General features: G+C 40.9%; 1 protein-coding gene across 1 annotated transcript in view; it reads left to right on the top strand.

The window, feature by feature from the left end:
* Positions 1-14,787, top strand: part of LOC109029629 (uncharacterized) — a 203,587-nt gene that overhangs the window by 66,939 nt on the left and 121,861 nt on the right. The gene's annotated exons all lie outside the window — the stretch shown is intronic.

Here is a 14,787-nt window from a genome sequence, read left to right as displayed (position 1 = left end):
GGCTTACGTCTCTTTAGCCGTCTGACATTCCCACTCCAATGCAGGAGCTGAATGGTCTCTGGATCAGGGTGAAAATGTAATCATTCAAACCGAAATCAATACACCATACCTTAAATTCTTGTTAATAAAGCTGTTTAACTGAGTGTATCGTAATATTACCGATATACAAGTTCAACATGAGAAGTTGTGATTGTGTATTTTCCGAAGGAGAATGATTTTTTCTTCTTTTCTCAAAAGGCGATTGAAAGGATGAGTTTCATCCTTTTGTACCTATGCAGGGATGGACTGGTCACTTATTTCTTAGCACAGGAATATTTTGCTGCTTCTTGATTGGTCAATTTACGCTTCCCGGCCATAAGTTGACGAACGCTCCCGGCTCCCTTCGGTCGAAAGGCTTCCAAACCCACTGTCACTAGTTTTATCACAAATGAACTCAATCTGCGCTGTTATTATTGACCCTCTCTTTTCGGATCAGTGCCGTTCACTGTTTCGAATGAGTCAGCATTTTATCCTAATGAAATATTTATATCTTCCATTAGTATATTTGATGATGATTTCATTGAGTTCTTTCAAGGGAGAATCTTACTTTCGCGTGATGTCGCTATCGTATTTATTCACCTATGACCGCAAAGAGCTCGATGAAGACCTGTTTAGCGCGACCAATCAAAAGCCGCCGTGTTACCCGAGAGCAGTAACGCCCATCTATTCGGAAGTGAGCTTTTTCCAACGTTTGACTTGCCTACTTTAGCTGCTCCGACCAGTGGCTTGGTGCGCTGTGCGATGCATCGATTGATCTGCCGTTTAAAACCATTGAAAAAGATCGACAAGCAGGGTGTTCGCATTGAACGCCTAAATAATCGATTCTCTGCCATATCTACCAATGGGGAAATATCGCAAATCGATCATTCACGCACTGATTTGTACGAAATCGCAGGAAACATGGCGAATTTTCGGGAAAATGGAAGTGAAAAGCGGGCAATCCTTCGGGCCAGGGAAATTCGGCCAGCCACCTTGTGAATTGCGCGTAAGTTTTATTAATTTCCAGTGGCGTGGCGTGAATAATCGATTATCGATATCTCGCCATTTGAAGCTATGGTAAAGAATCGATTACTTAGGTGTTCGCTGCGAACCCCCTGATAATCGATCTTTTTTCGTGGGTTTAAATGGCACAACAATCGATGTATTGCAATTCACGCCACGCCACTGTTAATTTCACAAAACCGCCGGAGAAATGTAGTATTTGCCGTGATATCTCGGAGATTATCACCTAATGTCTCATTTTTTTTTTCGAAATCGCAGGAAATGAAGCACATCTTCGGGAACATGGAAGTGAAAAGCGGGCAATCCTACGATAATTAACGGTTTCACTAGGAAAACAGCGCATTTTTCACGATACTTGGATGAATCACGCGTTATTTTCCCTTTTGAACAAGCGAAGACCAAGCGAGCAACTATTCGACCTCCGGAGTCGGTATGTGGTATCGTGCGAAATTGAAGGAAAGTCATAGCTCTCCGCTTTTTAATTACGGACGTTAAGAATTCTACAGGGCGTTAGAAAAGTCCCCCCCCCCCCCTATATAATTTTTTACCCTATTGAGGTAGAGATTTGAAACTTGAAGGATGTTTTTAGGCCAAAGAAAGCTACTTTTTGACCCCCCAACATTTTCAGGGGGCTACCCTTGGGGCTTAACGGACCCCAACTTTTTATCATCGATGTTCAGGTATATAACGCTTATTCAGGTGACAATTGTGTGTGTCTGCTAACGTCCTCAATCATCCGCTGGAAAATTTGCGTTTATATCGCGATATGATGTGGATTCGCGTAATCTTCATAGATTTTATAGAGGCGTATTTGCCGCTATATTCCGGAGATTATCGTGTAAATTCTTATGTTTTGTTCGAATTCGCAGGAAATGTGGCGCATTTTTGGGGACTTTGAGGTAAAAAGCGAGCAATCGTCAAGCACTTGACGCATTCGCTTTAAAAATCGCGCATTTTCCAGAAAAATTGAGATGAATTGCGCGTAATTTCTCACTTTTGAAGAAGCGGAGACCAAGCGAGCAACTATACGCACTCCGGAGTAGGCATGTGGTATCACGCGAAATTGAAGGAAAATCATAGCTCGATATGCCAGCTATTGCCAGCGTCCAGATATAATTGATGACCAGAGGTAGACGATATTTTTTCAAGATGGATTTTGCTGCATGAGCTTACAGAACCCAGACGTTACCAAATTTCCCTTGATGAAACACCAATTACCACGGAAATCTGTGAATATTTTCCTCCAATATTTCAGAGAAAATTGATTATGGTTTTTGCCTTGAAAACAAAGGGCGGTATTAAACCATTGATGTCCTAATATTATTCGAGCTATACTTGAGAAAGAATATTCAGTTTCGTAATTTCATGATCACTATCAGATCTAAATGGGTCGATCATCACTAAACCATGAACGAATTGGTAGGCCCTCAAGACATAACCTTATAGGGCAGGACGAATCAGCTGATATTTCACTTTTCAAAATACTTTGGTAAATATCTGCACCCAGCTTTTACCATGCAACGTTCAGAATTGGCGCTATCGTTCTAAATAACGTTATAAAAGAAAAGGTATGCAATGATCCTCCGAAATGTTGTCCAAGCGGTCATAAAATCAATAATTGGACTAAAATTTGCCATTCAGAGCTACTATGTTTTATTCGCTCACATATGAGCTATCCGTGAAATTAACGGCACTTACGCTGTTTCTAAATTGAGTCAGAACTAATATTTCCTAATCGTATTAAAATCCAGTCCAATTTCCCATTCACATCGTACATATACCTTTAAATCTTCGGTGCCATCCCGTGGACTCGCAAGTCTGGTTAATTCTGAAACCGCGCAAGTGACATCCAATCTCTTTTGACTTCATCGTATAAAATAATTACATTTATAAAACTTCAGTCTTAAACATTTGCGCTCATACTCGCTTCAATTTACTTCTGTCCAGGATTCTAAGTGGATTGGCCCAGACGCATATGGACACTCCTCAAGATACTACTCTGAAGAATACATACCACGCGTGATGGATCCGGATAACGTCCCCGAAGTAACGTACGCAGGTACTTTGAAGCATGAATCATCAGTGTCGGATACGAAATCGGCATTTGGCGATGACCACGCCGATCTTGTCCCCCAGCGTGTAAAAAGAGAGAACGGATCTTATTCATGTGGTGGCGTTCTCTCACCCGGACCGCTCCAAGGCGATTCTTTGTTCGGTCTTTCCGCTCGCGTAAAATTCGAAGTGGACGAAAGTTTAACCGACTTGTTGCATACAAGCATTGAAATTAAGGAAGAAGACACTTCGCAATCCGACCAATCGGAATGCCCAGAAAAAGACAGCGCAAAAGATTCCGGAAAGGGTTCGCCTCATACTTTGAAACATGTTTCACTGACTCCAACTGCTGGAAGTGGTTGCATTAATGGTCAACCTCCCCACCAACTGCAAGATCTCCACGGAATTAACCTGGAATCTAATGAAAAAGCATGTAAAAGCAAACAGTTCAACGAGCCTCCTATTGAATGGAAAGTATTTCCGACCGAAAGAACTGAAATCCGTTACAAACCAGTCAAAATCACCCAACGTTCTATATCTCCATCGTGTGAAAACCTTCCAAAACAACGTATGCGGACGCATCACAGCGAGCAACCTTTCATTTGCAGTCATTGCTCTTCCTCTTTTAACCGAAAACATAATTTAAAGCTACATATCCGAAAGCATACTGGCGAGAAACCTTTCAGGTGCAGTCATTGCTCTACCTCCTTTAGGCAAAAACACCATTTAAATGAACATATTCGAACGCATACCGGCGAGAAACCTTTTAGCTGCAGTCATTGCTCTTCCTCTTTTAGCCGGAAACACGATTTAAATCTACATATTCGAACGCATACCGGCGAGAAACCTTTCAGCTGCAGTCATTGCTCTTCTTCTTTTAGCCGCAAAAATTATTTGAAGGTGCATATCCAAACGCACACCGGCGAGAAACCTTTCAGCTGTAGTCATTGCTCTTCCTCTTTTAGACATAGAAATGCTTTAAACGAGCATATTCGAACGCATACTGGCGAGAAACCTTTCAGCTGCAGTCATTGCTCTTCTTCTTTTAGCCGCAAAGAGTATTTGAAGGTGCATATCCGAACGCACACCGGCGAGAAACCTTTCAGCTGTAGTCATTGCTCTTCCTCTTTTAGACATAGAAATTCTTTAAAGGAGCATATCCGAACGCATACTGGCGAGAAACCTTTCAGCTGCAGTCATTGCTCTTCTTCTTTTAACCGCAAAGATCATTTGAAGGTGCATATCCGAACGCATACTGGCGAGAAACCTTTCAGCTGCAGTCATTGCTCTTCCTGTTTTAGTCAAAAAAATGCTTTAAAGGAGCATATCCGAACACACAGAGGCGAGAAAACTTTCAGCTGCAGTCATTGCTCATCCTCTTTTAGACATAGAAATGCTTTAAAGGAGCATATTCTAACGCATACGGCGAGAAACCTTTCAGCTGCAGTCATTGCTCTTCCTCTTTTATCCGAAAACAGGATTTGAATCTACATATTCGAAAGCAGACTGGCGAGAAACCTTTTAGCTGTAGTCATTGCTCTTCCTCTTTTAGACATAGAAATGCTTTAAAGGAGCATATTCGAACGCATACCGGCGAGAAAGCTTTCAGCTCCAGACATTGCTCCTCCTCTTTTAGCCGGAAACACGATTTAAATCTACATATTCGAACGCATACTGGCGAGAAACCTTTCAGCTGTAGTCATTGCTCTTCCTCTTTTAGACATAGAAATGCTTTAAATGAACATATTCGAACTCATACGTCGAGAAACCATTCATTTGCAGTCATTGCTCCTCCTCTTGTAGCCAAATTCCCAATTGAAAGCGACATATCCGGTCGCATTCTGGCGAGAAACCTTTCAGCTGCAGTCATTGCTCTTCCTCTTTTAGCCAAATACCCAATTTAATGTGACATATCCGGTCGCATTCTGGCGAGAAACCTTTCAGCTGCAGTCATTTCTCTTCCTCTTTTAGCCAAAAAGACAAATTGAATGAACATATTCGAACGCATACTGGCGAGGAACCTTTCAGCTGCAGTCTTTGCTCTTCTTCTGTTAGCCGCATAGATCGTTTGACGGTACGTATCCGAACGCATTCTTGCGAGAAACCTTTCAGGTGCAGTCATTGCTCTTCCTCTTTCAGTGACAGACAGTGTTTGAAGCTACATATCCAAAAGCAGACCGGCGAGAAACCCTAGTTACAGTCATCGCTGTATCTAGGTTGAATCATTGTAAATTGTAACCACGAATTGATGTATTTTTTTGAATTCAACTAATTTCTTGAAAATTCATTCGTTTTGTTTCTATGATCAGTTTGATATATTTTATCATTTCATTCATTTCATATGAAATAAAATGTAACAAATATTTTTGACTTTAAGAAAATGTATTTTGCTAAAAAAGTATGTGACAAGCATCGGAAGCACTCCGTTGAAAAATAATTCAGCTCCAGTCTATGATCTTCGTCTTTTGCTCCCTTCGTCAATTTTATGCGACTAATCCGAAAGCACATTAAAAACTTAAAAACGTTAAACGTACGCACGTTAAAAACTTGTCCATGCTCCGTACGTTAACGTACTCTGCGTGTTAACGTACGTACTCTGCGCGTTAACGTACGCACGTTAAAAACTTGTCCATGCTCTGCGTCGCTCCCTTTCAAACGCCTAATAGTGAACTCCAAAACACTCGCGGAAGCATACCCTTTCATCACTGCCAAATCCAGGCAGTCTTTTGAACTATTTTGAAATGTTAAATTGTGTCTTCTTTTCAGAATAGTGTCTTGAAATTAAATCTATGAAATAAAACTTATCAATATAAAACGGCCCTTTATTTAACGAACACATCTCGTATCATCATTCAAATTAAAATCCATTCAGTACAGTAAATAATTTGTCAATGGTTATTGGTATTTCCTTTCCAAAATAGTGTCTTGAAATAAGAACTCTTTAGTAATAAAATATATTAATTTAAAATGGCCCTTTATTTATTGAACACTTCTCGTATCATTAAACTTTTTTATTTATTTTTTTATTGTAAAGTAATAATTGAACAAATTTACATACATACGTATTTCTAGCCTGCCGTAGTCTTTTTTAACATGAATTAATTAAATGTAACTAATGGTTCCACTAAGATTTTAAGACGCTGAAGATTTCACTTATTTTGCCAGCTTTAAATTGCTGTTGTGAACGGTGAATAAACGTTTTACTTTACAAGTCAAATCTAGGAAATTTTGAAGATTTTGAAATAGGAACTCGAAACAAGATATAGAAGGACAGAAGAATTATTGTAACTATGGTAAACGGGGGAAACTTACAATTATTAGTGGGACAACTATGTACATACATAACAATGAAAAGAACACCCTTTAATAATATGTACCTCATGCTTAGGAATATTCTAATTCCTTCAGTTAGCATAGACTGGCTAAATTAGGATGGCACGATTACTTTCCGTTATTTTCGATGAAACAGAGCTGAGGTCAGCTCATGTGGCTTACGTCTCTTTAGCCGTCTGACATTCCCACTCCAATCCAGGAGCTGGATGGCCTCTGGATCAGGGTGAAAATGTAATCATTCAAACCGAAATCAATACACCATACCTTAAATTCTTTTTAATAAAGCTGTTTAACAGAGTGTATCGTAATATTACCGATATACAAGTTCAACATGAGAAGTTGTCGTAGTGTATTTTCCGAAGGAAAACGATTTTTTCTTCTTTTCTCAAAAGGCGATTGAAAGGATAAGTTTCATCCTTTTGTACCTATGTAGGGATGGACTGGTCATTTATTTCTTAGCACAGGAATATTTTGCTGCTTCTTGATTGGTCAATTTACGCTTTCCGGCCATAAGTTGACGAACGCTCCCGGCTTCCTTCGGTCGAAAGGCTTCCAAACCCACTGTCACTAGTTTTATATCACAAAATGAACTCAATCTGCGCTGTTATTATTGACCCTCTCTTTTCGGATCAGTGCCGTTCACTGTTTCGAATGAGTCAGCATTTTATTATAATGAAATATTTATATCTTCCATTATTATATTTATGATGATTTCATTGAGTTCTTTCAAGGGAGAAATCTTACTTTTCGCGTGATGTCGCTATCGTATTTATTCACCTATGACCGCAAAGAGCTCGATGAAGACCTGTTTTGCGCGACCAATCAAAAGCCGCCGTGTTACCCGAGAGCAGTAACGCCCATCTTTTCGGAAGTGAGCTTTTTCCAACGTTTGACTTGCCTACTTTAGCTGCTCCGACCAGTGGCTTGGTGTGCTGTGCGATATATCGATTGATATGCCGTTTACACCTATTAAAAAAGATCGATAAGCAGGGTGTTTGCATCATTGAACGCCTAAATAATCGATTCTCTGCCATATCTACCAATGGGAAATATCGGAAATCGATCATTCACGCACTGATTGGTATACGAAATCGCAGGAAATATGGCGAATTTTCGGGAAAATGGAAGTGAAAAGCGGGCAATCCTTCGGGCCAGGGAAATTCGGCCAGCCACCCTGTGTTGCGCGTAATTTTCATTAATTTCACAAAACCGCCGGAGAAATGTAGTATTTGCCGTGATATCTCGGAGATTATCACCTCATGTCTCATTTTTTTTTCGAAATCGCAGGAAATAAAGCACATCTTCGGGAACATGGAAGTAAAAAGCGGGCAATCCTGCGGAAATCAACGGTTTCACTAGGAAAACAGCGCATTTTTCACGATACTTGGATGAATCACGCGTTATTTTCCCTTTTGAACAAGCGAAGACCAAGCGAGCAACTATTCGACCTCCGAAGTCGGTATGTGGTATCGTGCGAAATTGAAGGAAAGTCATAGCTCTCCTCTTTTCAATTACGGACGTTAAGAATTCTACAGGGCGTTAGGAAAGTCCCCTCCCCCCCCCCCATTTAATTTTTTACCCTATTGAGGTAGAGATTTGAAACTTGAAGGATGTTTTCAGGACAAAGAAAGCTAGTTATTGACCTCCTAAAATTTTCAGGGGGCTCCCCTTGGGGCTTAACGGACCCCAACTTTTTATCATCGATATTCAGGTATATAACGCAATATTCAGGTGACAATTGTGTGGTCTGTTAACGTTCTCAATCGTCCGCTGGAAAATGTGCGTTTATATCACGATATGAGGTGGGTTCGCGTAATCTTCATAGATTTTATAGAGGCGTATTTGCCGCTATATTCCGGAGATTATCGTGTAAATTCTTATTTTTTGTTCGAATTCGCAGGAAATGTGGCGCATTTTCGGGGACATCGAGATAAAAAGCGAGCAATCGTCAAGCACTTGACGCATCCGCTTTAAAAATTGCGCATTTTCCGGTGAGATGAATTGCGCGTAATTTTTCACTTTTGAATAAGCGGAAACCAAGCGAGCAACTATACGCACTCCGGAGTAGGCATGTGGTATCACGCGCAATTGAAGGAAAATCATAGCTCGATATGCTAGGTATAATTGATGATCAGAGGTAGACTGTACATTTTCAAGATGGAATTCTGCTGCACGAGCTTACAGAACACAGACGTTACCAAACCCTTCATGAGATACCAATTATCACGGAAATCTGTGAATATTTTCCTCCAATTTTTCAGAGAAATTTATTGATGGTGGTTTTTGCCTTGAAAACAAAGGGCGGTATTAAACAATTGAAGTCCTAAAATTCTAGCTATACTTGAGAAAGAATATTCAGTTTCGTAATTTCATGATCACCATCAGATCTAAATGGGTCACTGAACCATGAACGAATTGGACGTATTTCTGTCAAACGGACTATGTGCAATATCACGTGAGCCCTGTTATGCATATATTCCTATGGGTCTCATGGCTCACACGTCTTAACGCACTTAGTCCCGTTTGGCAGAAATACGTCCAATATTGACTTGCAAGTACATTTTTCCAAAGGTAAATGAAGCGTAGAATGCGATGCACACATTCAAAATGCGAAAAAGTAACTCAGCAACCAAAAAATGCGTAGTTCAAAAAATGTAACTTTTTTATTAAAAAACGCCCCGGTTTTTCGCCGAATCGAATGATGTCATCCGGCACCAATCAGAAGCGAGCGCGGGTTTCTACGGCTTTTGTCAAATGTCTTTTTTCTCCTAATTTATGAAAACAATAGGAAAGCCGGAACTATACCTTCAGAATCAAAGAGTCAAATTTCATTTACGTTATCTGTCGTAAAGCAGCAACAATTCCTCATTGAAATACGATTTATTTTAACAAGCATGAGTGGACAAAAAGGGGAGATGTCGATTTGACCGCCGCAGTACAACATTTTCCCGCCATTCAGGCGCGTTTTAAATTCTTCTAAGTCTTTGGACTCATTAAAAGCGGGCTTGGATTTGACTCCAAAAACACGGAAATAATCACCACGTAATCCACTCACACTGGAAAAAAACCACATTGGATTTAGAGTCCAGACTCTAGAAAACATTGACAAGAAGAAGGACTCTTGATCCAATCAGATTAAAAAATCAAAAGGAAATCCGCTCGAATTAAGAGGCTTGGTTCTTGATATAAGCTTAAATCTGATTGGATCAAGAGTATTTTTTCTTGTCGATGTTTTTAAGAGTTGGACTCTAGATCCAATGTGTTTTTTTTCCCCAGTGCACTCACATGGTACTCTCAGAATTTTAAATAAAGAACGCTAGGTTTAGTGATCCGTTTTCTGAAACTTTCAAGAGAATCATTCATAGAAAACTTACTAAAAATAAACAATTCATCTCGAGGAGAAAATCCGGCAACTTTCGAATGTTCGCACGGCGTTTCTCCTCAGCGCGGCAGGAATGACGTCACGACGCGACGGCGACGTGCTCATCGCGTCCAAGCTAACGTAGAATCGGAGAGCTTATAAAACGAATTCCAAATTATCGGGGCGTTTTCAACTCTCGATTATTACTTCACACATTTTTTTCTCCGTTTTATTGTGCGTCCGTAAGTGATGTTTTCTCATGCCTCATTCCTCCGCGCGACTAATGTACCTGGCCACGAGGGGTAAGGCACTAAGCCACTCTTCCACGAGGGCAACCCTTTTTTGTGTCGAAACCCCGTGCGCCGACGCGCTCTTACACTCCTCGAGCCCAGTTCGGGACGAAACGGATTCTATTTCGGATATTTTTCGTATAAAAAGAATTTCCAGGTGAGAGGACAGCGCCCCATCATTAATCTTTTTCCATCTTTTACTCATTTCATTTTCTCGAACACACGCATTACACATTCCCCTCGGTTCCCCCCATTCAACATCCTCTCCCGCGTTTAAGCCCTCTCCGCCTCGTGAATAGACGATGTTGGATCGTAATCAAAGTTGCATCCTTCCCCCCACCCACGTGGAAGGTCAGTGCACCAATGATACCTACTTAAGAATACCCGATCGAATCAAAATTATATCGAATCGCCTTCATGGCAAGGCTTTGGCGCTCTTATGTGGCCACATGTGCAATTAAGACCACAAGCATGATTGCAATATTATAACTTATGAAATACGGGAAAAGCGATTGAGTTTTCACCTCAAATTCAGACAACTTAGGGGTGCGGAAAGTTCCAAAAGCGCCGACCGTTTTCCATGATCCGGCGTTTTTGCTTCACGGTCATTTTTCCGATTTTCTTCTCGGTCAAATGTCTGATTTTATGGAGGAATGACCTATTCTACAGTAAAATGCGCGATTCCCACACAAATCACGTGTTTTTAGAAAATCTCGAGCTTTAATGATTCATGATCACCGGAAGTTCAAGTTCATGCAATTTTAGCGCTCAGGCCCGCGTAGCAGGAGGGAAACAATCCCGTGAATCGGAAACAAATTTTGGTATGAGCGCTCAAAAGAGAATAAGGGCCATTTTTGGACCCATCTTGAATTCCCTCAACTCAATGCTTGTTGCTTGTTGGAGGTCTATATTTACCAAAATTCATTAAGACTTTTTCAGGTTTGGTCTCTTTTTGGGTTCAGTACTCGCTTATGGGTCTGAAGGCCGATTTTGGCTATGAACGTGGGTTTTTCGGGTTTGCGCGAATGTCGAATGTCGAAAAATCCAAATTTTCCGATAAAATAGGCCCTTAGGCCCATGTTAAAGCCAGTATTAAACCAAAATGAGAGGAAATGAACAAATCACAATGCATGCCATTCAAAGACATAGCATTGCAGGTCGCCAAAGTATAGGGTTCTCACCTACAGACCTTTTATGAGCAAAAATATTGTCTAGCCAAGGAGTTTCACCCAGGATAGGCCCAAAAACGGCCCTTATTGGTTCTCTTTTTTTGTTGATTTTCTTTTTACAAAATTAAACACGGGATGAAATGCTGAAAAATTCCACATGTGGTCCATGATACACCGTACCCAAAAGATTCTAGAGGCAACCGATATGGATTTCTGGCGAAGATCAGCCGGATTCTCGAAAAGGGATCACGTAAGGAACGGAAGAGTGAGTGAGATAATGGACGCCGAGCAGTACAGCGTTCATGAAATCATGACCAAGCTGGTTGAGTTCGTCAAGTATGGTCATGTTCAACGAATGACAGATTGCCTTAGGCCTTGTCCACACGAGCGCAGTTCGCGGAACTTATTCCTTGAAACGAGGCATGCTGTCCACACGGGTTCGTCCGAACTGGAACCGGAACTTCATTAAAAACTATACAATTATTGCAAAATAATAGATTATTATGACCGCTAAAGTAACAAAAATAAATGTCAAGATCATATGTAAAGGACGTGAAAAACAAAAACAAGCAAATTACATCAAAAGAAACATATTTAGAAGCTCGGAGCACGGGGGAAATTCCAGGTTTTGGAGGAATAAGTTTCAGCTCAGCAAAAAACTTGTTCCGGGAACAAGCTCCTCGAACTGAGTTCCGCGAACCGCGTTCGTGTGGACAAGGCCTAAGAAGGTACTAACTTAGGTTCCTCCTAGGTGGAGTCGCAGGGGACACCCAGCGAAATCGTGGATGGGTGGCATTCTAGATGATATTACAAAGTTCAATATACCGGATGGCCTCTGGGTCGATACAGACGAGTATGGCGATTGGGTGTCGCAGAGCGCTCGGGTCCGCTATTGAGGCGACTTTTGTAATTATTATATACTCCTTTTTATTTTATGGATGTATTGTATCCATGGCTACGTTGGAAAAATAAGGTTGTAAAATCAGCCTAATCTCCCGCGTATCATCATAGTAAACATAAAATCAGTGCGTTCAAGAATCGCTTATATTTCCTCGACTGAGCGCTTCATGCTTTGTGAAGTTGTGAACTAATGATTCTGGGATTATTACACGATGAAACGAAACAACTCTGGTGAGGAGCTAAAGTTAATCTATCAAGTGTTTTGACACGGAGCGAATAGGTAAAGCGTCATCAATAATAGGGCTCCTAACCGTATACGAGTAGTGCTGCTACTGCCTCGACATGGCACGTCATCCAAGCAAAGGAGGGCAGGGTCTATGGAGAGGTGCATACCGTGAGTAATCGGAGCCCAACAAATCCATACTTTGATGAACCCTCTGCTCTATACGAATGCGTGTATCTTGGGTCTCATCACATAATGGATGTGCTCGGTTATACCATCCGCCGATTCAATGCAATTGAACTTTACAAAAAGGATTTTAAAACCCGGAGTAACGGGAGAACTCGGTATCCTTTTTTCCATATTTTTGGCGAGTGGAACGAAAGAGTTAAATGATTAATCGATCGGTCCGCAGAAACCGCAAAAAAAAAAAAAACGCAACGCTCTGATTTCATTTTTTTTCGGGGGGGGGGGGGGGGAGAATTAAATGATGCGTAAGACGCAAACGGGGCGTCGTATGCATAGGATTTTACTCGGAGACTGCGGGCTGATTATTATAAGTTTAAAGTAGCACGATACGAAATAAATCTGCGATCAATTGCATTTCCAAAATCGAGCTGCGTCTTATTTTTTTTTAATATACCTTTAAAGTTACGTGGAAATCCCATCGAGCATATCAGAAATATGTCTGAATCTACTTCTTGAGGCACAATTTGCGTGCTATATGTACGATTTAAAATCGTGTTAAAATCTACTGCGTCAGCAAGAATTTGGCGAGCAGGTTTGCCAGATTCGGGACCATGTCTGGTGGTAAATTTGAAATTGAGCGGTACGAAACCGGCGCATCGTCTATGAAGAAGTGAATTTTAGATATTCCTAGTGTCTGATATTAAATGATTTTATAAAACCGCTGGAAAAATCGGGTAGTGGCAGCGATAGCACGGTGATTACTGCGTAGTTTCCCATTTTATGTATAAAATCGCGAATATCCGCGATACTGAGATGAGATACAGAATCTGCTGGAAATATTGCGTATTGCTCGCGATATTGAAATGAATTTCTCACGTTTTCAGACAGAATCTAAGCAATTTTTCAGGCAATTAAGCGACCGACTAATCGAACTCCGGAGTAAACACCGGTATGTGGTATCACGCTGAATTGAAGGAAAATCTTAGCTCTTCTCCTATCTCAAGTTACTGACGTTTATGAATATTACCCTTGCACCCATATGAAAATCGTGTATTTTCCGCGACATGGAGGCAAAAGTTGTTTGTTCTTTCGTGTTCTTCATCATCCACTGGGAAGCGTGTGTGCCGCGATTTTGAAGTGAGCAACGCGTAATTTTCAATGATCTTATTAAACCACTGGAAAAATCGCATATTTGCCGTGATATTACGATGATCATCGCGTGATTCCTCCTTTTCTTTTCACAAAATGTCAGGAAAGTCGCTGATTTCTCGCGGTACCGAGATGGAAAGCGCGTAATTTATTTTGTTTTAACAAAATCGCTGAAAATATCGCGTATCATCTCACTTTTTCACCCGCAGAAATCAAGCGAGCAACTATTCGCACTACGAAGTAGGCATGTGGTATTACGCGAAATTGAAGGAAAATTTTAGCTCATCGCCCATCTCCAAAAATATGAATAAGGTTGCACATTGCTTTAGATGTCCGCGTCTTTCATTTTTGTAACCCGTTTGGGTTTAAATAAAGATACGAATAACTCGTTCATTCAAATAGTTCATTATTTGGTCTGGATGTGTACCCACAGAAACGTATAATGAGGATCAAATTTCGAAATTCCAGTTCAGAAGTAGTGGCTGTGCGTCAAAATCGAATGATTGCACAGAAGACTAAAACCACTAGCAAAATAGGAATGAGAAGAAGGTGAAGCAAGTTTCCTTGTCAAACCACTGCCCAATGATCGCTTTATTCGCCTCCCTCCAGTACTGCCGTATGCTAAGGAAAAACGCCGTATGAACATTTGAGAGTTGCTAAATTTCCTTGGATAAAATGTTCATTTTTGAGGAAAGCTATGAATAATTTTCCTTGAGATTTTCAGAAACTTTTGGTGAAATTGCGAACAAAATTCTATGAAAAATTGGAAGGAAAATATTTAAAAATCTTCCCGAAAATTCGTGATTTACCGAAGGAAATTTGGCAGCGCATACTGCGTTTTTCCTTACACTGTTAAAAAAAACGGAGTGAGACTCAGCACAAGCGCGAGTAAGAACGGGCCCTCACTTCGCCGGACCGAGGAGTCACTCCGACGGAGAATCGGCTGGACGGATTTGGGTGCCGTACGCATAGAAATCACTCCGACGCCGACGGATTCGCGGAGCCGCAAATTTAGGGGTTCGCAGCTAGGGATGGTGGAAAGGGGTTAATTGTGGAAATAATTTTTGAAACCATGAAAAATAA

This window comes from Bemisia tabaci, chromosome 7, assembly GCF_918797505.1.
Source record: "Bemisia tabaci chromosome 7, PGI_BMITA_v3".
Taxonomy (NCBI): domain Eukaryota; kingdom Metazoa; phylum Arthropoda; class Insecta; order Hemiptera; family Aleyrodidae; genus Bemisia; species Bemisia tabaci.
This window is presented reverse-complemented; position numbering and strand designations above follow the sequence as displayed.